Here is a 24,749-nt window from a genome sequence, read left to right as displayed (position 1 = left end):
ATTCTCTCAGTGTTAATATGACAAGGATCAATGAAGGATGGAGAACTATGAGGGGACATAAGAAGGAAATAGATAGACCATTTTCATGCCTCAATATCAAAATTGGGTAGTATTCAAGTAAAAGTATGCCCTCTCCAAAAATCTACATCAAACTTGCACACATTCAATACTGGTAGTTCCAACTTCTAGGCTTGATCAAAAGTTCAATTTAAATATTACAATAATATTAAATTCTAATGATATTATTTGGTTTGAAATATCCATCATAGATGTGATATTTGCATGGTTATTTCTAGTAGCTTTCTCAAATAATTTCTAAATGAACAGTTTGTGAAATAATAATATTTGTTCAAATTTAAGAAATGTTGTGGTTTGAGTAAAAAATTTAGGAGAAGTCTAAGTGCCAATGGTAGAACCTTTAACATCGCATATAATCTTCCATAATTCATTCTTAATATGACTTATAGATTACAACTTCAATTTTTAATCACCATGTCTATAACAATTTCTTTGTCTAGTTTGTTTTTTTACCATCAATTCTAGTTGTTTAAACTTGTCTAGTGATATATTTTCACAAGAATCAATCATACTAGACTAACATTAGACTTCTTCAAGCACATTAAAAGCTAAAACATCTAGTCAACATTCTAATATTTTCTTCTTCCATTTAAAACCTTTTTACCTCTATAGAATTCATCATCTATATAGATTAGGAAAGTACCAAATACTACATACCTCACTTCATATTTTGATGCAATCCTAGTAAACTTGTTTGCATTAAATTTGGCAAGCACAATCCATTTATCCCCATCAATAAGCACTAGAGTAGAAAAATCTGATTTTTATTGGTAGACCAAAACTAAATATAAATCTCCATAAATATCTTGCAAATATGGAGGTCTTAAAACTGATGAGCTTTCCATATGTGTTAAATTGATTATTCCAGTCACTTATTACTATAATTAGAGATTCTTGTGGAAGGAAAAATAATCTTCCTTTCATTATTTAGACTAGAATACATATATACCACAAGTCATAAGCATAGTTTACCAAACATTCAAGACCTCGCTTGAAAGAAATAACCTTATGATCTCTTAGCTGAAGTAACCCATATTTCAGCGTAATGAACTCTTAAATTCCAACTATAGATTTCATTATCTATATAGATTATAAAAGTACCAAATAATACATACCTCACTTCATATTTTGATGCAATCCTAGTAAACTTGTTTGCATTATATCTAGAAAGCACAATCCATTTGTCACCATCGACAAGCACTAGAGATCCAAAATCTAATGTTAGAAAATTGCCATAGTTAAAAAAGTTGTAGGTGCCCACCCTACTTTGAATGCCACTCTGAATCGAGAATGCATGTGCATCTACATTCTATATGCATGAATAATAGGTAGAGTTGAAAAAACCACATTTAAATTTATTTAATAGGTCTATTAAGTTCTTAAAATTATAGACCATCATGAACGTTAGAACTGTAGCTGCTATATTGGATGAGAGAATGTCCTCAAAAGCTAGCACATAAAAAGTATTCATTTTCTTTCATGCTAAGGATATTAACCTTGGCTATAAGAGTCAAATTTACAATTTTCCTGATGGTCTATAACTTAAAATACCTAATTAAAGACCTTCAACAAAAATTCAAACTTGTTGGGTTTTTTAAGCTCCACCTAATCTCATATGCATATGAATTGAGATTGCATATTGAACTATGACCTTCTTATACATTGCTTGAAACCAAGAGATTCACATAGTTAGTTGTCTTACAATTATATGTTAATGTTGAGCTTCACTTGGTTTCAAGAATAGTTTAATATTCTCTACTAATCAAGGCCAACGATGTGAAGGTGGAAGCTCATTTAACCACCCCCCCCACCAACATCTAAATTCCCTTTAACATCTAAAATATTTAAGAAAGGATCAATCTTTAAAGCACCTAAAAGTTGGGCTACTCTCAGGGGAAGTCCATCTTCATTTCTCATGAGTAATTCATCACAATTATTTAGTGTTCCTATACATCTAACATGGGTATATCTAGAAATGTTCTCATTGCATCCTAAATAAAATGAATCCTATATTACAAAATGCCTACTAAGAAATCATAGTTCAAGTGAAATAAACACATGAAAAATGAGAGAAAAAGAGGAATCTACTTACCAATAGGTGTTTCCATCACATCTATGGCCATGCTACATGTTGAGTGAGTTTTATTGATTTATTATTTGGATTATGGAGTATGTATGCAGTTGGATCAATTATTCTATTGTGTCAAGATCTCTTTGTATATATACATACATAAATAAAAACATACACATAGACATGTGTGTATATATGTATACATACATACATATACAGAGATCACAAGAGCATGACAATAAAATTTAGTGACCACAAAGACATGACAATGAAATCCTAGATCTCCACTGATCCCCAACAAGATTCAGATCTCTCCACCCTCTTTTGTGCATAGCTCTCCACAATTGATCAAAACAAATGAGGAATGATTAATTCTTATATATATATATATATATATATATATATATATATATATATATATATATATATTCTTATAATCCATAATCCACAATCCACAAGATCTCTCTATATATATCTATATACATACATAGATAGACACACATATATGTGTGTGTATGTGTGTATACACACACACACACACACACATATATATATATGTATATATATGTACATACATACATACATGCATGCATATATACATACATATATAAATACACACATATATACATACATACATATATACATACACACATACACACATACACACACACACACACACATACATACATACATACATATATGCATACACATACATATACACATACATATATACATACATACTATTGTGGTGTCCACAACACATGCTCCATTCCTTTCTAGGAATGGGGACCCCATACTTTTTTTGACTCCCAGACTCACAGTTTGAGAGTCAGGAGAACAATATTTGGTTAGAAGTAAGAATTTTACAGTAAAAAAAAAAAAAAAGTTAAATTTTTTTTTTTAAGAAAAAAAAAAAAAATAATTAATTTTTTCACCTCCCCTCATTTGCGCATGCGCGTTACGCAAAGAGAGGGAGGGCTATAAAGCCCTTGCCCTCCCCTTCTCTCCTCATTTTTTTTTTTTTTGAGTGTTCAAAGTTGGAGGAAGAGGAGTGGAGGTAAGCAGACCCCCCCTCCCCTCTTTTTTTTGTTTGCTACATGCCCATGGGTGTGCCCGTGCTGCCCGCACGCAGCACTCTCATGTGATGTGCTCGCTCATAGTGTGCCCTTTTTGGGCGCGCACGTGCGCCTATGCGGCACACCACCACAGAGTCCATGTGGCACCTATGTCTATCCCCTCATGGCACCGAACGTGACACTTGTGCGGCGTGCCACCGTAAAGCCTGCGCGGTGCCTACGTCTATGCCCTCGTGGCACCAAACGTGATGCTTGCGTAGCATGTTGTCATGGTACCTATGTCCATGCCCTTGTGGCACCGAATGCAACATTCGTGCAGTGCTAGGTACGACACATACAAGGCACTGGGTGTGGCACCTGTGCTAGGTGTGGTGCCTACGTTGCGCATGATGCCCAGGTTCTGCCTTCGTGGCACTATGCATGGTGCTGGTGAGGCACCCGTGTGGCCCCTTTGGGGCCTCAATGAAGTGCTCATGCCCATGCCCTAGCAGTACCGACTGCACACACGTGATCACACTTTTCATTGTTTTTCTTGAAAATTCTTTTAAAATTTTTTAAAAAATATAAATAAGAAAAAAAAACATATAAATTTTTTTCTTAAAAAAAAAGAAATTTTTTTTTTTAAATTTATAATGAATAAGTCCCGAAAGGGGACATTTTTTTCCCTCATCGGTGTTTTTCGCTATCTAGTGACTTTTTCTCGTGATCCGTAGGTAACACAATCATATGGCATCTACATCCAGATCAGTTGCAAAACCAATTGTTTCAAGATGTGACCCTAAAATCAAGATTACATAATGACTACACTAAGATCAAAGACACAGACCTTGGACACACAAACTTGGGAGAATTCTTGAGAGTTTGGAACAGTCCAATAGAGAGTTCATCCCTAAGGTCTACATTAATCCGATCTAGATTAGTGAATGCAACGTTACATCTAGGAATAGTGTAGTCAGCTGAGTTGATCATGACCCTTTCTTGACACTTTGTTCTTGATGAAAGGGTAGTCAAGAGCATTACTGGGGAAGTGGTTTTAGATTTGCAATCTGATAATATCAAGTGAGTCTTCCATCTTCTTAGAGCTGATTAGTTCATCCAACTCTCTTACAAAGTAGCTGAGAGATGGTATAAAGATCACCACCAGGAGGCTATCGACATTATACATTCCTTATACTTCATTGAGAAGCCACCTCGGGGAAAGACAATCAGCAAAGCGGATATGACACGGGGATACATGAAGGATGACATCAAATACTCGATCATTCTCCTGAGCAGAGTCATGGGCTTACCTGCAGCAAGCCATCTTGCTCCATTTATGGTCAACTTCATTGAGACTATTAGGCATGCAAAGATACCACTGGATTGGGCCACCATGCTAAGAAAGAACTTGTGTGATCAGTTGAGGATAGTAAAGAATAATAAGAAGTTCTATATGAATTCTTATGTGGTCTACCTACTGGTAGCGAGGGCGACAAGCTATCTTGGTTTATACAAGAAAGGTAGTATGTAGGACCCTAATGCATGGCCATATATAGTCTATCCTCAGTTGGTGAAGAAGAAGCTCTCGCCATAGAGCAAAGAGTATAGAATGGTAAATGATGCCTTCATCTTTGCCATCATTTGATTCATAGAAGGAGACTATGTGAAGAGATTGTCTAAGGAAGCTAAGGCATAGATCACAGCTCTCAGAGCATATTTCATCTAGTTTTGGACATTTACATATATTTGGGTAGATGGTACATCTATCAATCTGAAGAAACTCCCAAGGTACCAAAGTGACAAGTTGGTTCTAATAGAAATATCCTGGCAGATTGAGTCAGCTTATGAGAGGATCAAAAGACAATGGAGACCTTGTTGGGATTGGCCTTTTGTAATAGGATCATATTGGGTGAAGAGAAAGCAGGATATCTCAACTTTCGAGTCAGAATGGGAGAATTACCCTCTTGAAGAGTATAACTCTCCTCAGCCATTCTTCAATAATTTGGTAAAGTGGAAAACCTGGTAGGAAAGGAGTTCTATCATGAGGATGCCATTGAAGATCATTGGATGAATGCCACAAATTACTATGATGTCCACATTAGAGACTATTGTAGGATGACTTTGTATCTAGTAGAGAAGGCTCTCCATTTGACCATCCCTGATGAGATAAGGCTACAAGACTCAAAAGAACTACTTGATCCTTTATTCAATACAGATAAAGTTGGTGAGAGACCCATTTAGAATGCAAAAGTTAATAGAGAGGAAGGAGATGATATTAATCATCGAGTGAGACATGTCATTCAAATGATAAAGAGTTGGATCAAGAAACCCATTCCACTTGATCCAATTCTAGATACAGTGATCTTCCATGCACATGCTCACCTAGAAAGGGGTAAGGGAAGGAAAGTCACAGTTCCTATCTTTGCACTCCAGTCTCCTATCAGGCCTGAAACAATCTACCAGCTTGATCATCTAGTGGGATACTATCACCCTTTAGAGAGGAAGGGAAAGAGGAAAAGAGTCTCTCCTTAGAGGTTTCAGATGGAGCATGTTGAAGATAAGGTCCCTTCCCAATACTAGGAATCAAGTCTTCAAGAGCCCTAGGATGGTGGAGCTTCTCATATCTAGGTTGAATTTCCATTGCCTCCTATTTTGTCAAGTCAACAAGAAGAGGGAGAAATCCCAGATACCTCCATCCCTCTAGTGCATGAAAAGCCCCCTTCTCCTATGGTTCCACAAAAAAAAAAGAGGATCAAAGTTAGAATGAACAAGAGGCAAAGAGTTCATAAAAGATTAGTGCCTAACCCATCTATTCCTGAGACCATTCCAGAGGAAGAATCAGATGAGGGGGAAATGAAATCAGATGAGGAGGAACACGTGCCTCTACAAAGGAGAACTCAGCTAGCAAAAGCCACAAAATTGGAAAGAAGGAAGAGTGCCACAAATACCTTGCCACCCACCCAAGCAAAAATGGTAGAACTCTCTTCTTCCAAAGACAAAGTACAATGATGAGTGACTGAGCAAAGGGAGCAAGGTGATGATGTTCTCTTCATCCTAAATTTTGATTTCATGCTTGGGGTTAAGGAGTTAGTTGGAGATAAGATCAGAGATACCCGTACAGGTGAACTTCAATAGCAAGATTGGACACAGATGCCACCTGAGACACAAGGTCCTCATCTCATTGCTCCATCTCTACCTTAGGTCATGATGGTAGATAAGGGTTTAGTAACTCCTTCTCCTTTGAGTTCAGAAGAAGAACATGTTCAAAAGGAACTGTCATTACAAGAGCAACCAGAACCAAGGGTTATCGATGAGCCATCAAAAGAGGCATAGATAGTAGAATGTGTACAACAACCTCATCAAGAAGTTGAGGATCAAACTACAAGATCTACATAAATTGAGACTATAGAAGAAGAGTCCTCACAATGAGAGACTCCAAGCAAGAGTAATAAAGGGAAGGAGGTAGTTGAACACATCCCTTCATCATCTAGAGCCAAGGCTATAGAAAGACATATCCTAAGATGGTTTTAGAAGGAAATAATGAGAAGTGCCAAGCATCAATTCTGTGTTTCAAAGGATGATATTTGTGACATTGTAGAGATTCTGAACGAGCCTGAGTCTCCATTATATGATGCAACAACATTTGTGTTCATCACTACTACATGGAACTAGGACTTATTTGCACAAGTGGGTCACCCTCCTAAAGGTACAAATGCAGAAGTTGTTAGTCTTGAAGACTATGAAGTGAAAGATATTATGTTAGGAAAGCCTATACGGGATATATCCTGATAGATGATGACTATGGGAGTCAAGGAGGTTCTCAACCACATGGAATAGGATGAAATTGAAATCAAAACACTTCGAAGGCAAGTTGAGATCTTAAAGGGATATCTAGCTGAAGTTATTGGTCCTATTGATTCTGAATGCCCCAAGGAGACTTTGAATACCATTCTTAGAGAAGAAGAAGGTATATGACTCAGTCCATTTTTGAGAGCTTGTTAGGATTGGCGGGATAGCCTTAAGGATAAAGGTGTCACTATAATCATAGGAAGTTTGAAGTTGTTGCATGCTACACAAGAGAATGTGTATAAGATCGTGGCAATTTTGAGGTAGGACTTCAGTATCATGGATGAGGTATGGGCATGGAGCAAGGATTTACAAACTCTACAAGCCATAAAAGGGCAAAGATATCACATTTTGATTGGTGTATATACTGGAGAAGAGTTAGACATGATAGATGATTGGATAGAAAATATTGTAGATGGAAATAAAGTGATGGAAACATTGCATGATGAGATACATAGTCTCAAGGACCAAGCTTGAGAGAAAATTTTGAAAGCAGAAAAGTTGTACAGTGATGCATGCTTGGAGATTTTTGAAGATGAAGAAGGAGAGATGCTGTTTCCAGTTGAGGTAGTCGTGGAAAATTTTAGGAAGACTTTGGAGGAAGCATCTAGTGATGAAGACATCAAACAAGCCTTCAGGACAGAGGAAGCACTATTAGAGTTGGACACCAAACTCAGAGATTTTGCAGAGACTCAAATTGAGGTGGACAACTATAGATAGAAGGTCAAGGACAAGTATGATGCTTTGGATCTTCTAGATGCTAATAAGATTATTGAGATGATAGATAATTTCAATGGAAAACATCCAAACATAGTTTTAGGATGAAGATGAACAAAACCCAGATGCTAGAATTTCAATTTTGACACTTAGTAAAATTTTGAGATTTTGACCCAGTCGAGGTCCGTAGCTCTGTAGGTTCATAGCTTTGCAATTTAGAGGTGTGCCTATAGTTGACTACCAAGTCCAAAAATAACACTTTCCATGCATTAGGGACACATTTTGATGGCAAGTTAACTCCAACACACGCTGAGTGAAGGGCTAGCTTCTATTTTTGGCACCTCCATGCAGTTCCACTTCGACTCATGGCTTCCTCCTACTTTCTCTCTCATGCTTTTATTGTTTTTTTTTGACATGTAAAGGGTTCATGCATCCAATTAATGAATAAAATGTGGATGGAGTCCCTCTAAGCACCATTTAGATTGTCAATTTGTATATATATATATATATATATATATATATATATATATATATATATATATATAGAGTTTGTTTTAATGTTTTAAAAGCATTTTATTGCATCAAGATATCTCTCACTCTTAACACAAATTGAGGAGACAATTTTTTATAAATACCCCATTGTAAAATGTCACAAAGGGCCACCATTATTATGCAATAAAATTATGCTTTTGGTGCTAGCATTCAGAGTGTAGTTATTCTTGCCTAAATGTGTCATTGTTTTGTGGATTTTATTCATGAGATTGTGATTGAGCCAAAAGTTTATTGTGTTGTTTCTGGTTGTGCGATATTTTAGTTCTGGTGTTTTCTATAGACATACGAATTCTATTGACATAATGAGCTTGAGAAGAGATCGCCCGATTGTGTTTACATAGCTTTTTGTCTCGCATGAGCACACTTTTCCTAGCCTTGTGATTTGATGAAGAGTGAAACATCATTTGACTTGTTAAAGATTCTCATCAATGATTGCATCAGTGGATTCTAGAAAGTGTTGCTCCTAATTTCATTGGTTTCCTACCAATTTATTCAAAGGTTTAACTCACAACTTGTTGTGTTGTGTAGCTTATGTCCATTTAGGAATTTCAATTTCAAGTCATTTGATTTCATGTTATTTTCTTTTAGTTTTGTTATTTGCTTTGCTAACCCCCTTTTAGAATAGGAATGCATTTTAGTTGCATTTGCAGTTGCATGCATTGAAAAATAGAAAATATAAAAATATTGTTCTTTTGGTGTGATATTTTGAGACAGTGAACCGATTTACTTCAATTCTAAGATAAAAGAGTTTTTAGAACCAACAAAGGCCTCCTTGTGAACACTCACATTTATCTTCTACTGAGCAGATTTTGGTACGTCGCAAGACAAATACTGAACCTTGGAGCGGATCCTTAAAAAGATTTTAGTTTTAAGAGAGGAATTACATAATAGATTCCTACCATTGACCTCGTGAAAAATGAATGCCCAACACATACATACATCTGCATATGCAATTTTTTCAGCTTGGAAAACTGTATATGATCTTGCTAGCTTGGAATGGCTAATTCTTCATTTTATTATACCTAATCTAATGACAGTTCTATAGGAATTTTTAATCAACTCAACTAATCAACAACTAGACCAATTTAACTAGTTTATGGCTTGTTTCTTTCTAAAGATATCTGATATGATATGCTTTTGTAAAATTTCTAATGAACTTTACCCATTTTTACTGGTTTGCATTATCTTTGTGCAACATCTTGAGGTAAGTCACTTAGCATCGGTTGAGTGAGCTTTATTATTTTATTATTTAAATTTTGGAATATGAATGCAACTAGATCAATTTTTCTATTGTACCAAGATCTCTCTATGTATATACATACATACATACATAGACACACACACACATGTGTGTATATATATATACATATACATATACATATGTATATATATATATATATATATATATATATATATATATATATATGTGTGTGTGTGTGTGTGTGTGTGTGTGTGTGTGTGTGTGTGTGTGTATACATATACATACATACATACATACATACATACATACATACATACATATACACAAATAATAGTAATTTATTTATTGCATTTGTATTTTCTTTTCCATTGCTTATAAGAGTGTTTTAAGGTTGGGAACCACTTCAACATCCTTTGCATGGTTTATGTCATGTCCCCTTTCTAGAGTGGACATCAAAGACGATAGAATTGGCCTATCATTAGAGTCTCGTAGGCTAGTAGTGGTGTTTAGGGACTCAGTTAGGGTACACAGTGTTCAGATCTAGAGTTTTAGATAATAGGAGAGTAGTTGAGAGTAGTTCCTTAATTATAGGAGGAGTTTCCTACATCTTACGAGGTGGAGATGGGTTACATTCTTGAGTCTCTACGAGATCATTCTATGGTTTCAGTTTCAGGAGATTTAGTATTTTTTAGGAGTATCCCTATTTTTAAAGGATGAGACTGTCAACTATTTTAGATTATCCAACATTAGTCATAGGAGGTGACAAGATCAGTTTCACCTTGTAGAGGTGTTTTGGCTATCAGTTTGCTATTTGGGAAATATTTTAATATATTTAAATATTCTCCTAAGTTAGCATTTTAATAATTTAAATAAAGCTAAGTTATAGCCATTTTGAAGTAATAAGGGTTTTTTTGGCCCCATCTAGGTGAATATCCCTTGGTGTAATAGCTCGTTGGAAAGGTCTTGAACTTTTCTAAATATTTCTCTTTTGACTCAAAGCAATCCAGTCAACGGATTTCTTTCTATTGTGAAAATGTCATTTTCTGGATACTTGATCACTTTAAAAATGAGAAATATATTATTTTATAACCCAACACCACATGGAGACACTTTTAGGGTTTGAGCTGATTTTGGTGGGTTATAAGGAGGGGTAAAAGCACAAATCTGTGTCACCATTTGTGATACAAAAACCTATTTTGGTCAAATCTCATTTCTCTATCAAAACTCATTTTTTTTCAAAAACTAAAAATACCCTTTTATAAATCTCAGATTCAATATCATCATTATATAATTTTTTTAGTGTTTTGATTAGTTATAATATTTTATAATCTCAAAATATTATAAGTTGATATTTCAACATTTCAGAAGATGCTCCCTCAAAAAAGGAAAAAAATAGTAAATCATATAAAAAAAAAAGAAAAATTATATTTACCACTAGAGGAGAGAATCCTCTCCATGAATATGTAATTTTTTTGCAAGAAGGTATAGATTTGATAGGGAAGTTCTGACGGGAAGAAAAAACTGTTGGATTCTGACAAGGTCGAACTTGAGTACTTATAACAAAGAAAATACACATAAAAAATAATTATTTCTTTTTTTGTTCACTAGCTATACATATCATCTATAAAATATTTTCAAATCAGAACAAAAAAAGATGATTTGCACATACTTGTTTGACGGGAACTACATCCTATAATTTTTATAGTTAAAAAAGGGACTTCAAAATAAAATAAAATGAATAAATTCTTAGTCAAAAAAATTATAAAAATTATAGGCATAAAATTCATACAATTCTACACATTTCATCAGTTTACATCATCTTCATATTTTAAACACAAATACCATTTTTTTTGTCATTAATGTTGAACTGTCACATTCTGATATCACGTTTCTTTATAAAAGGTGACACAGGTTTGTGCTTTTACCCAGAGGTAAAAGACAAAGTTTGAGGGCATTATTGACATATTACATCTTGGATTTGTGTTTTAGGCTTTGATTGAGCTTTAGCATTTAGGATGCCAAACCCATTTGCTTTGCCTGTTTGGGACGTAGCCCCCAAAATAGTGGTCTAGATTCTTACAGTCAAAAGCATGTTAGAGATTGTGCATTGTTTCTTTTGGAGAATGTAGTACTGAGTCAAAGTTTTAGCCAAGGTTTGGGTATTTTACCCATGTGTGGGCACTTTGCAACTGTATGATCGTGCTTGGCAGCTATCTACTTTTCCACATACAACATTTAAGAGTTGGATTCTGGTTGTAGCTTCTTTCTAGGCTCATATTTCACCTTCACACCTTCAGGTTGGCTTTATTCTTGGTTGTAATCATCTAGATATTATTGTAAATCTTCATCTAGTTACATATGAGGCATATATTCAAAAAATTTGCTTGAAGAAACTTTGCTTTAAATGTATTTGGAATACATTTTCAAAATGGTTTATTTTATTGTACTTTTGTTATTACTTATTGAAAAATCATCAAAAATATAAAACAATCAAACCCTTCTACAACTTCTATCTAGCTCTACAAGAAAATTTTAATAAATAGGGAAAACACATTTAAAAATATAAAATTATAGTAGATCAGTGGAAGGGATCCATCAGGGATCTTTTAGTGGTATCAGAGCCTAGAGCCTACTAGCTTATTGGAAAAGAAATCAGTTTAGTTACAGGCCAATACCATGGATAGAAATAAAAATGGGTACTCTAAGGTTTCATTTTTGTTAACAAGCACAAGTAAGATGCTTCTTGCCAAGACATTCAATTTTGTAGTTATGAGCAGCTACCATCAGTATTTTTCTCTTCCTAAGGAGATATGCAACCTCCTTTACTTTACATAATTTATGGGTGTACCTGAAGTAGATGATAACTGGGTATCTACAAGCACCTTTCAGTTGTATAAAGAGAAAGAAATATTAAATGATAATAAAGAAGCCATTGGTAAAAAATTGGAAGAGATTACAATTAGGGGACAAACCATTAGAGATGTTGGAAATATGACACCAAGGTGTGAGGCCTATTCTAAAATTTGCAACAATATTTCAAATCAGGAGGTAACATTTATTTCAAATAGAGGTAATGATGTTGATGATGGTATTCAACTTAAGAATGGGATGACAAGTTTAGTACGTAGGCAGTCTAATTTTGAATCTCATAGAAGCCAAGTTGAAGACTTCTTTGAGCCACTTCTATTTAAGGATGTGAAGAATCAAGATGAGGTGTTGTTTGATGATGGGAATGGTACAAGTCATCATAAGCCTTATTTTGTGTACTTTGGGGTAGATGATATAAAACATTGTTAAAGGTTGAATAAATATTGTTTAGATAGAGCTATGCAAGCAAAGATACTTGCTGCCCAAGCAAGAAAAAATCTCCAACAAGTCAAAGAATGTAATAATCAGATAAATGATGCAAGGAAAAAAAGGGAATCATCCATTAGAACTTTATTTCTTCCAATAGAGGAAGTGGCTAGCTTTTATTTGGATGGAACAACAAGTAATACAAAAGGTCAAGATTATTTTGGTGAGTTTGCACAAGAGAGTAATCCAAACATAGGTATTTCAGAGGCATTGGGTGATGAGACTTCATGTCATGATGAGTCTAATTACTTAGACCATACGCTATAAATTAGAGTAGTGTGTACTCATAGTGACACTGAATCCCAATATTGTGATTCGATTGTATCTGCAAACACATGGGGAGCTGATGAGAGTGAGAATAGTGTGGTGATAATAGTTTCATCATTGACATAGGAGGTGGTCTCAGAGATACAAAGTTGTAGTACTATAAATGAGGATACATGCATTAGTGAATGCATACTAGATACTCCTTACAATGATGTACAAGACTTCGACATAGTATTCTACCATAGCACAGATTCAGAGGTAGTACACATGCTTGAGAACTATCATTTCCAGACTCCTCATCACTTGATTAGACAACTTAGGGTTGATGGTAGGAGGGTAGACATAGTGGTTGAGCACTTTGATGTCACTCGATAGATGTTATCTACACTCAGTTGGAGTGCTCTTATGACTGATGAGTATGATATTGGAGAATTTTCCATGGCAAAGTTCCATGCTCTTCATAAGGCTATGGGGATATTGAAGTAGTACTTATACTATCCATGTTGTGATAGTGCACTCTCATCTTTATAGGATAGAGTTATTGACTGTAGGCACTTGACTTAGCTGTTTGGGAGGATTGGTTGGTGGGACCAGCAAATGATCCATCATTATGTCAAGCAGTTTCTGACATGGGCTTCACATCTATATCACAGAGACTTCATATGGGATCATGGTTATAGGATGATGTGCATATTAGTAGACATGATGCTTTGGATGATTATTAATTTCATGGTGGTATCATAGTGGTTGCGGAGAGACATGACATGATAGATGTTTTTAGTTGTCCTTGTTTATACTTGATAGATGGGTGCTGGTTTAGATGGTGTTGGAATCCAAGTGTTATTTTGTTTTACACCTTATCTCACATGGATTCTAGTATGTTACCACCTTGGTTGTGGGAACACTCTCATCCAGTGTGGGATCCTAGTATTATCCTATGCAGTGCGTTTGATTGGGTGATACTTGACATGTTTCCTCATTTCACACACCTGGGAGTGTATATCAGAGTGAAACAACATGAGTTTTTTCATTGCTTGTGGACAATAAATCTTGAGAAGGGATGATTGTCATGTCCCCTTTCTAGAGTGGACATTAGAGATGATAGAGTTGGCCTATCATTAGAGTCTCGTAGGCTAGCAGTGGTGTTTAGGATCTCAATCAAGGTACATAGTGTTTAGATCTAGAGTTTTAGATAGTAAGAGAGTAGTTGAGAGTAGTTCCTTAATTGTAGGAGGAGTTTCCTACATTTTAGGAGGTGGAGATGGGTTATATTCTTGAATCTTTATAAGATCATTTTATGGTTTCAATTTTGGGAGATTCAGAGACATTCCTATTTTTTAGGAGTATCCTTATTTTTGAGGGATGAGATTGCCAGTTATTTTAGATTATTCGACATCAGTCACAGGAGGTGACGAAATTAGTTTCACCTTGTAGAGGTGTTTTGGCTATCAGTTTTCTATTTTGGAAATATTTTAATATATTTAAAAATTCTCCTAAGTTAGCATTTTAATAATTTAAATAAGGCTAAGTTATAGCCATTTTGGAGTAATAAGGGATTTTTTGGCCTCATCTAGGTGAATATCCCTTGGTGTACTAGCTCGTTGGAAAGGTCTTGAACTTTTTGAAATATTTCCCTTTTGACTTAGAGCAAGTCGGTGAACAAATTTCTTTCTATTGGGAAAAAGGTCATTTTCTAGATACTTGACCACTTTAAAAGTGAGAAATATATTATTTTATAACCCAACACCACATGAAGACACTTTTAGGGTTTGACTAAGTTTGGTGGGTTATAATGAGGTAAAAGACAAAGTTTGAGGGCATTATTGACATATTACATCTTGGATTTGTGTTTTGAGCTTTGATTGAGCTTTCAACATTTGGGACACCAAACCCACTTGCTTTGCCTGTTTGGGACGTAGCCCCCAAAATAGTGGTATGGATTCTTGTAGTTAGAAGCATGTTAGAGATTGTGTATTTTTTCTTTTGGGGAATGTACTACCGATTCAGAGTTTTAGCTGGGTTTGGGTATTTTACCCATGTGTGGGCACTTTGCAGCTGTATGGCTGCACCTAACAGCCATCTACTTTTCCACATATGGATGTAGCTTCCTTCTAGGCTCATATTTCACCTTTACACCTTTAGGTTGGATTTATTCTTGGTTGTAATCATTTGGATATTATTGTAAATCTTCATCTAGTTACATATTAGGTGTATATTCAAAAAATCTACTACAAGCAACTTTGTTTTAAATGTATTTGGAATACATTTTCAGAAATGGTTCATGTTATTGTACTTCTATTATTACTTATTGAAAAATCATTTATTACTTATTACTTATTTGGCTACAAATTCTTGGTAGCTAAGAAACCCTGAACCTATGCTACATTTTCTAGAGACATGGGAGAAGTTACTACTGGCTTCAATACTTCATAACATATTGGATCATATAATGATGCCCAAATTAACAACAATAGTAGATACTTTGGATCCTCCCAGGGAGACCATGCCAATACATGCATGGTTACATCCTTGGCTTCCATTGTTGGGCTAGTGTATAGAGCCTTTATATCCAACCATTCATTGCAAGTTGGGGAATGCACTTCATTCCTAACATGCAAGTGATGCATTTGCATATTCAATTTTATCACCTTGGAAAACTGTATTTGATCTTGCTAGCTAGGAACAACTGATTGTTCAATTTATTGTACCTAATCTGATGACAGTTCTAAAGGAATTTTTTAATCAACCCAAATAATCAGCAACTAGACCAATTTACTGGGTTATGGCTTAGTTCTTTCTAAAAATATCTGCTATGATATATTTTTGTAAAATTTCTTGCGAACTTTTCCCATTTTTCTTGGTTTGCATTATTTTTGTGTAGGATTTTGAGGTAAGTCAATTAGCATGGGTTGAGTGAGTTTTATTGTTTTATTATTTGGATTTTGGAATACGTATGTAGCTGGATCAATTTTTCTATTGTGCCAAGATCTCTTTGTATATATACATATATACATACACATATAGATAGATAGACACACACACACACACACACACACACACACACACATATATGTGTGTGTATGTGTGTGTGTGTGTGTGTGTGTGTGTATGTATGTATATATACACATATATATACATATAAATACATACATACATTTATATCTCCATCTATTCCATCAAAAAAACTCCCATTAGATATTGATTACTTATTTGGACTATCTTTCTCCCATCGATAAGTTTTGATAGTGGCAAAGAACTAGTTATCTTAGTTGTTGATGAGAACCAGTGGACATTATTGTCTAGCTTAGGGACATAAGGAGAAGATATGGGTGCAATGAAGGAAATGCCATAATTTTTGTTTCATTTATGCCTCTTCATTTTGGTCTTGTTCAATGGAAGCTCGTCAATGCTAATAGAAAACAACAATGTACTTTCAAAGAGTTTACAATTGTTTAATAAAATTAATGTTTTACAGGAAAATGCACTTGAAGAATTGTTAGCTAAGAAGCAAGAACATGGTGTTGAAATAGTACAAAAAGTGCTTGACATGAGACTTCTACAAGTGAGGGTGTTGACCAATCTTAAAAAATTGAATGCTAAAATGAAAGCTACTAAGGATCAAAAACCTATGCCAGAGTTACAACACAATGTGAAGTTGATTTTAAATATGGTAGAGGTAGATATTTAGAAGTTTGATAAAAATTTAAGGCACAAGAGAGAGTTTGTGGCAATACACCATAAGGAGAAGGATCAAATTTAGAAAGAGATTACACAACAAAAACAATAGTTAGACAACATAGAGGATATTATGGGAGCACTTGGTAGAATCCAAGAAATTTTTGTAGTAGGTACTATGACACTGGAATCACTTGCAAGTATCTTTGAGAATTTACGGTCCAAATATTGGGAGGACTACAAGTTGTGCAATTTGTCATGTATTACATCTATATTTTCTTTGCCATTTCTTATAAGAGTGTTTCAAGGTTGGGAATCACTTAAACATCCTATGCATGGTTTAAAGGTCATGTCATTGAGGAAGAGACTTCTACAAAGGAGTGAGCCTCTTGATTATGGTATTTATAAAGAAGCAGAACTTACTTCTTCAACTCCTTACACTCAACTCTTTACTGAAGTTATTCTTCTAGCAGTGGGAATAGATGCTACAAGTTCTTGGGAGCCAAGGGACCCTAAACCTACGCTTTTTATTCTGGAGACATGGGAGAAGTTACTACGAGCTTCAATACTTCATAACATTCTGGATCATATAGTGATGCCCAAATGAACAACACTAGTAGATACTTGGGATCCTCACAGGGAGACCATTCCAATGCATGCATGGTTACATCCTTGGCCTCCATTGCTAGGCCATCATATGGAGCCTTTATATCCAAATATTCATTATAAGTTGGAGAATGCACTTCATGCCTGGCATGCAAGTGATGCATCTGCATATGCAATTTTATTACCTTGGAAAAATGTATTCGATCCTGGTAGTTGGGAACAATTGATTGTTCATTTTATTGTACCTAATTTGATGACAATTCTACCAGAATTTGTAAACAACCCATCTAATAATCAACTAGACCCATTTAACTGGGTTATGACTTGTTTCTTTCTAAAAATATCTCTATGATATGTTTTTTGTAAAATTTCTTGCGAACTCTGCCCATTTTTCCTGGTCTGCATTATTTGTGTACAAGATTTTGAGCTGAGTCACTTAGCATGGTTTGGGTGAGTTTTATTGTTTTATTATTTGGATTCTAGAATATGTATTTAGTTGGATCAATTTTTCTGTTGTGCTAAGATGTAATAAGCACCTTAAAAGACATTTCTCAATATATATACATACATACATAGACACACCCATATGTGTATGTATGTATATATACACATACATATACATAAAGAGAAGCTTCTCTATATATATGTTACATAGGGTTTTGAAATCCTAAGCATTACCCCTCTCAAATAAAAAGAATTTCAAATACTTTAAAGGTAAAAATATTATAAATTATTTTGCATAATATTTAATATTTATATAATTAAATATTAATAAATTCAAAATATATAAGTATTAAACTTTTAAAGTAACATGTATTTCCCTCATAATTAATTCTACCAAGAATTAATTATTAATGTGATCATGGAAGTAAAATGGTAAGTATGGGGTAGGGTAAATTGGAAAGTTCAAAATATTTAATTCTTTAAGAGAATTAATTATCATTGTAATGGGAAAATTGCTTGGGCAAGAAGAAGTTGGGGTAATTGAACGTCTTTAGAAATTTATTTAAGGAGTGAAAAAGAAAGGTAATAGATTCTTCTTCTAGAGGAGAGATGTCTATACATTTTTCAAGAAAGGGGTAGGTATTTTAATTCTTAAAAAAAAATTGTAATAGAGGGAGGAAAGTGCTATTTTGTATCGGAGGAAAGATATTTATTTTATGCAAATTGATTGTAATAAGGGGATAGAACAATACTGTTATTGTTTTATAATGTTTCTAAAATAAAGAGGTATATACATGTGTTTGGTCTTGAGGCCATGTACATTTATATTTCTAATTTGGAAGGATTCTTAGTCCTTTCATTTTTGTTTTAGATGCAGTCCTTTATTACTACATTGAATGTGATATATGTAGTTTTGTGGTTATGTATTCATTCTTTTGCATAAAGATATTTATAGCTCTCTCTCTCTCTCTCTGTGTTTTGATGTGAAAGACTTTGTAAATAGTCCTATGGCTGTTTGCTGGTTTTTCTCTCATAATCAACTTATTAATCTAATAATTGCATTTATTCCATATTGATGGATGAATGTCAGAAAGCCCTTCATGTCTTTAGGTTAAAGACATAATCAGTTTGTCACATTCATTTTATATCTTTATGTGGGAGTTGTTCCTCTCAATTCAAAGGAATATTATCAATGAAATGATAATCTATCCAATTGTTAGTACATTTTGTTCTTCTTTTGAAGCATATTGAGTCATTGTTTATATTTCTATCTGAAGGATAAAACTATTTACTAACAATATACATGTACATACACACATACATAGACACACACACATGTCTGTGTATGTATGTATATATACACATACGTATACCTAAAGAGAAGCTTCTCTAATCACATGCTGGGAGAAATATAAAGAGATATGCTGCAGCAATAATCTGAGGGTACCCTTACTAGAGGGAATCTAGATCCTTGCAAATAATCACATAATGGAAACAATACATAAGATACATAATTCAATACCAAATGAAATCTTAATACATAAAATATAACTATTTACATGACATATGCCACGCTATAAGGCCTTCCCAATTACAGCCAAATACAAAAGCAATTACAACCAAAATAGCTCTGCAAGATCTCACAAAATCCAACTCAACACTAGCTAGTCTAGATCTATGCTCTGGTAGAAACTTACAAGGAAGATCTTAAATTGTGCTCGCAAGCCCACCAAGAAATCTCTTGCTTCACCAAGCCTTAGCCACTAGCCATTATCAAAATTTTCTCCTACACTTCATCCTCTTCTCCAAGCTAAATGAATCATAACAATCTAATTCACTCCTTTGAATGAATGGCCACCTAAAGACTCCACAAAACACCCCTCCTTATAACTAACTAATCCACAAGTCAGCCTAGGGAATTCAAAATTAACATAAACCCTTACATTAAATGTTTTCCTAAGACAAAATTCAGCTAGAACACAAATTAAATGCCAAAAGTCAACTCTCAAACACTTAAGCACCATAGAGACTGAGATCAAACTGAGTGTTGAGAAAACCATGCCAAGTGTCAGCATTCCACCAGACATAACCAAACTCCTTCATTGATGGAGCACTAGTGTGTGTTGAGTCCTCCAGAAGAAATTGAGCTCCTTCATTGATCAAGATGACTTGGGCAACACTACTACCGAACTCCCAGTGCAACTTGAGCTCCCAATATCTGCTGAGTGCCTCAAGCTTTGTCAAACATCTTCATTAATTGAGTCACTCAGTTAACATAATAGCTAAACCAACTTAATATTGACTAAGTCATACTTCATCCTTTGACCAAGTCCTCCAACTTCAAGGTCAAACCATACCAACATGTAGGATTTCTAGCCAACCAAGGATGCTCCTGCATCAGACACCTTAGGTTCAAAAAAATGTTCTTAATAGCTAGAAGAACATCTTCTAGGATTCAAGACATAAAACCAAAATTGGTTCTTAACATACATATCCTCCAAGTCCTCAACTTGTACACCCTTTCCCTTACTCTTCTTTTTCTTCTTCACATTTATCCTTGGTGTGCTACAACTCTTCTTTCCATGTTGATCTCTAACCCTCTCAAAATATTTCAACTCAACTTGGTTCCAATACTTAGGTTCCTTCTACTGAGCTCTTCATTCTGCAAAGGAATTAGGGAATGCTTCCTATCACCTTTCACAATAGTAAACTCATTCTTGACACAATCATGCATATCCCTGTAATCATACTACCAAGGCATACCAAGAAACATATGAAAACTATTCATGTCTACAATATCACACAATACTTGATCCTTATACTACCTAATCTGGAAATCAACAAGGCATCACTCCCTCACTTCCAAAGCATGCTCACCTTGCAACTAGCCAATCCTATAAGGATAAGGATATCTCATTCTTCTCAAATAAAGTTTCTAAACCATCTCCTTAGCAAAAAGGTTATCATTACTACCACCATCCATAATCACATTACATACTTTACCACCAAACTTACGATGAGTCCTAAACAAACTAGTCCTCTGACAAGAATTTAGTGTCCTCTGATCAACCAATACTCATCGAGCTAGCAAACTCTCTCCTTTCTTAGGTTCACTATCATGGTCTTCAAGCTCATTCAAAACAACAATTCATTTGTCACCAACCTTAGGAAATTCATAAAATATGTATCCTACTTCACCACATTTGTAGAAAGTACCCTTAAAATAACCTCTACTTATCCTTCTCTCCTGATCAATAGGTTTTGGTTCATCTTCAACATCTAGTTTAGCTTTTGTCAAGCTATCCTACTTTTCCTTCCCCCTAGAATTACCTTGAATTTTCATCTTCAACTTATCTTCTTCCTTTAGGGCATACTAATATTGGATATTTAATCTAAAACCATTTATATAACAAGCTACCTTATCCTTTGACAATTCTCTATGCCCAAACTGCATAGTCAACTTGTAGAGGTCCTCAGTATAATCTTTTGCAATCATATCTTTCTACTTCAAATTTTGGAACCTCTTAAAAAACTCAAGTTCATAATCAACATAAATTAACTTAGCCTTCAACTTAGTTACCATCAACCTCCATCTAGTGATCTTCATTTCACCTTCCTCCTTTTTGTCTCTTTGTAGATCTTTCCACCAAAGAGAAGCATATCCCTTTAACTTAGTTTGTGCCAACCTTACTCTAAGTGGATCCTCAATATCCTAAAGCTCAAAGTAGTCTTCCAATTCATCTATCCAATCAATCAGGTCTTTAGGATCCAAAGCACCTAAGAAATTAGAAACCTCAATCTTATGTTTCAACTTCAACTGAGATCTAGGCCTGGAAAACTAACCAGCCCTAGTTCCAATAGGTCTCTCCACATGATCAATTATGTCCTCACCACTTAATCCAACAACTTCAAATTCTTTAGCAACCTCCTCATAACCATCTTCAATATCCACATGCTGAGGTACACCACCTAAAGCACTCACTATTTCAACAATCATGTCACTCTTCATTAATGTCATCTTCTTTGAGAGCCTTGCTTCCACAACATCATAGAGATCATCAATAGCCTTAGGGTCCAATCTTCTTAGAGGCATCTTCGAAGATCTTCACAAACCCAAAGTGATAAATCCACAAATTCAAAAGATCAATTAGCTTCACAAGATCAACCTTCTTTACCAGCCTTCACCCAAATCCTAGTGCAATCTGCCTCAACTTCAGTGCTCAATCTACACACTTAGGAACAATTGAGCTCTAATACCACCTAATACAGAAAGAATCCAAGGGTACCCCTAGTGGAGGTAATCTAGATCCTTGTAAATAACTACACAATAGTACATAATTTGGTACCAAATGCATCTCTTTAATCATAAAATATAATTGTTTAGATAGAATGTGCCCTTTTGTAAGGCCTTTCGGGTTATAGCCAAATACAAAAGTAATTACAACTAAAATAGTTCTACAATATCTCTCAAGATCCAACTCAACACTAACTATTCTAGATTATGCTCTAGTAGAAACCTCCAAGGAAGATCTCAACTTGTGCTCATAAGCCCACCAAGAAATCTCCTAGTTTACCAAGCCTCAGCCACTAGACTTTCACAAATTCGCTCCTACACTTCATCTTCTTCTCCATGCTAGATGAATCATAATAATCTGATTCACTCCTTTGAATGAATGACTTCCTAAAGACTCCACAAAATACCCCCACTTATACCTAACTAAGCCACAAGTTGGCCTAGCCCATTACAAATTAAAATAAACCCTTACATCACATGTTTGCATAACCCACAAGTTGGCTATGACACAAATTAAATGCCAAAAGTAAGCTCTCAGACAACTTAGGCAACATAGGGACCAATACCAAATCAAGTGTTAGAGATAATCATGCCAAGTGTTAGCATTCCACCAAACATAAGTAAGCTCCTCCATTGACCAAGCACTAGTATGTGCCAAGTCCTCCACAAGAAACTGAACTCCTTCATTGATTGAGATGACTTAGGAAACACTACTATCGAGCTCCCATTGAAAATTGAGCTCCCAATTTATGTTGAGTTCCCCAAACTTTTCCAAGCATCTTCATTAATTGAGTCACTTAATTAACACAATAACAAAACCAACTTAGTATTGACTGAGTCACACTTCATCCTTTGAACAAGCCCTCCAACTCCAAGGTCAAACTATACCAACATGTAGGATTGTTAGCCAACCAAGGATGCTCTTGCACCAAGGTACATGTTTAAAAGGAAAAGAAAAGAACATTTACATAGGTACCTCTTCTCTCCTTAAAGAAAATTGTAGAGAAATGGCATGGAGATCACAAGGGCACAACATGACAATAAAATTATAGAGCAAGGGCATATATATCACAAGGGCATGACAACAAAATGCAAAGATTAGAAGTGACCACATGCCAATTAAATGGAGCAATCACAAGGGTACAACAACTCAATCCTAGATCTCCACCAAGGGAACAACAAAAAAATATAGAGATCATAAGGGACAACAATGAAATTTAGTGATCAAAAGGAGACAACAATGAAATCTCCACCTATGTTTAGAACTCAAAGCTCTCCACCAACGTTTAGAGCTCTCGACCCTCTTTCATACACATATCTTCACAATCAATCAAAACAAATATTGAATGATTTATATCATGTTTTTATTTCTTTTTGTTTATACTCAAGTAGATGTCACAATTGCGATGCAAACATCTCTATTGCAATAATGTTCGGGACAAGTGTAAAAAAAACATAAAAATCACCCATGAATTACCTTGTCATCACAATTTGACCCCAAATGTTGTAGTGAGATAACATTTCTTGATAACAGACCAACCATGTCTTTAAGGCTATGACCACTCTACCAATAACTAAATTGGCTAAAAACTAGGGCATTTCCAATCTCTGGTTAGAAGGAGACTCAATAAACATTATCAATTGTCTTAAAGGAAAACCAAACCTTCTTGGAATATTGAAAATATAATAATGGAAACAAAAAATATTCCTAATTCCATGGAAGACTACTATATTTCACATAGCTATCGTGAATCCAATACGGTGGTTGATGCAATCACCAATGAGGCAATGAGGTGTCAAGGGACCATGGCTTGGTAGGATGAAGAAAGCATCCCTACGACTATCATGTCTTGCATTGATTATGACTTAATCAATGTCAAGGTAGGAGTAATTATGAATAGAGATAGACACATAAAAATATTGATTCACTAATTTCAAAGCATAAGGATACCTATACGATAGGCAAGTGTTGTAATCATCTTATTGTTGGACTAATTGCCAATATTCTCCTTTGGGATTCCTAACATGGCTTAACCACCTCCTATGTTCTATAAATATAGTGGTTATATCAAGCATTGATAGGTTGATCTTTTGGTACAAAGATAACTCTATCTTGTAATAAGTGGTATCAGAGCTTGGTCATAAGTTTGAATCTCCTCGGGTAAAGCTAAGGGTGGATTTTTGGACTAACTACCAATGTTCCCCTTCAGGATTCCTAGCATGGCTTAACTACCTCCTATGTTCAATAAGTCTAGTGGTTGTATTGGGCATTGATAGGTCGATCTTTTGGTGCAATGGAAACTCTAGCTTGTAACACCTATCAATGCATAGACTTTGTGGGTGCTTATGAGAACCACTTCAGCTTCTTTGAAGGTGATTGCTTTGGTTATTTTTAGAAACAATTCTTTGCAAATCAAAAATCAAAAGACTAAGATGGAGGGCCAAAGAAGATGATGTGAACCATCCAACTGTGAAAAATGGTAAAAATGCATAAAGGTTTGGGAAATTTTGGACAACAGGCACCTCACCACCTTCATGGTGAGACTTTATGGCAGAAAACCTGAAATTACCAATCTTTTCTAAAAGAAA

The sequence above is a fragment of the Cupressus sempervirens genome, chromosome 2, assembly GCF_028749045.1.
Source record: "Cupressus sempervirens isolate cs-2001-9-10 chromosome 2, ASM2874904v1, whole genome shotgun sequence".
Lineage (NCBI taxonomy): Eukaryota > Viridiplantae > Streptophyta > Pinopsida > Cupressales > Cupressaceae > Cupressus > Cupressus sempervirens.
Note: the sequence above shows the minus strand (reverse complement) of the source record.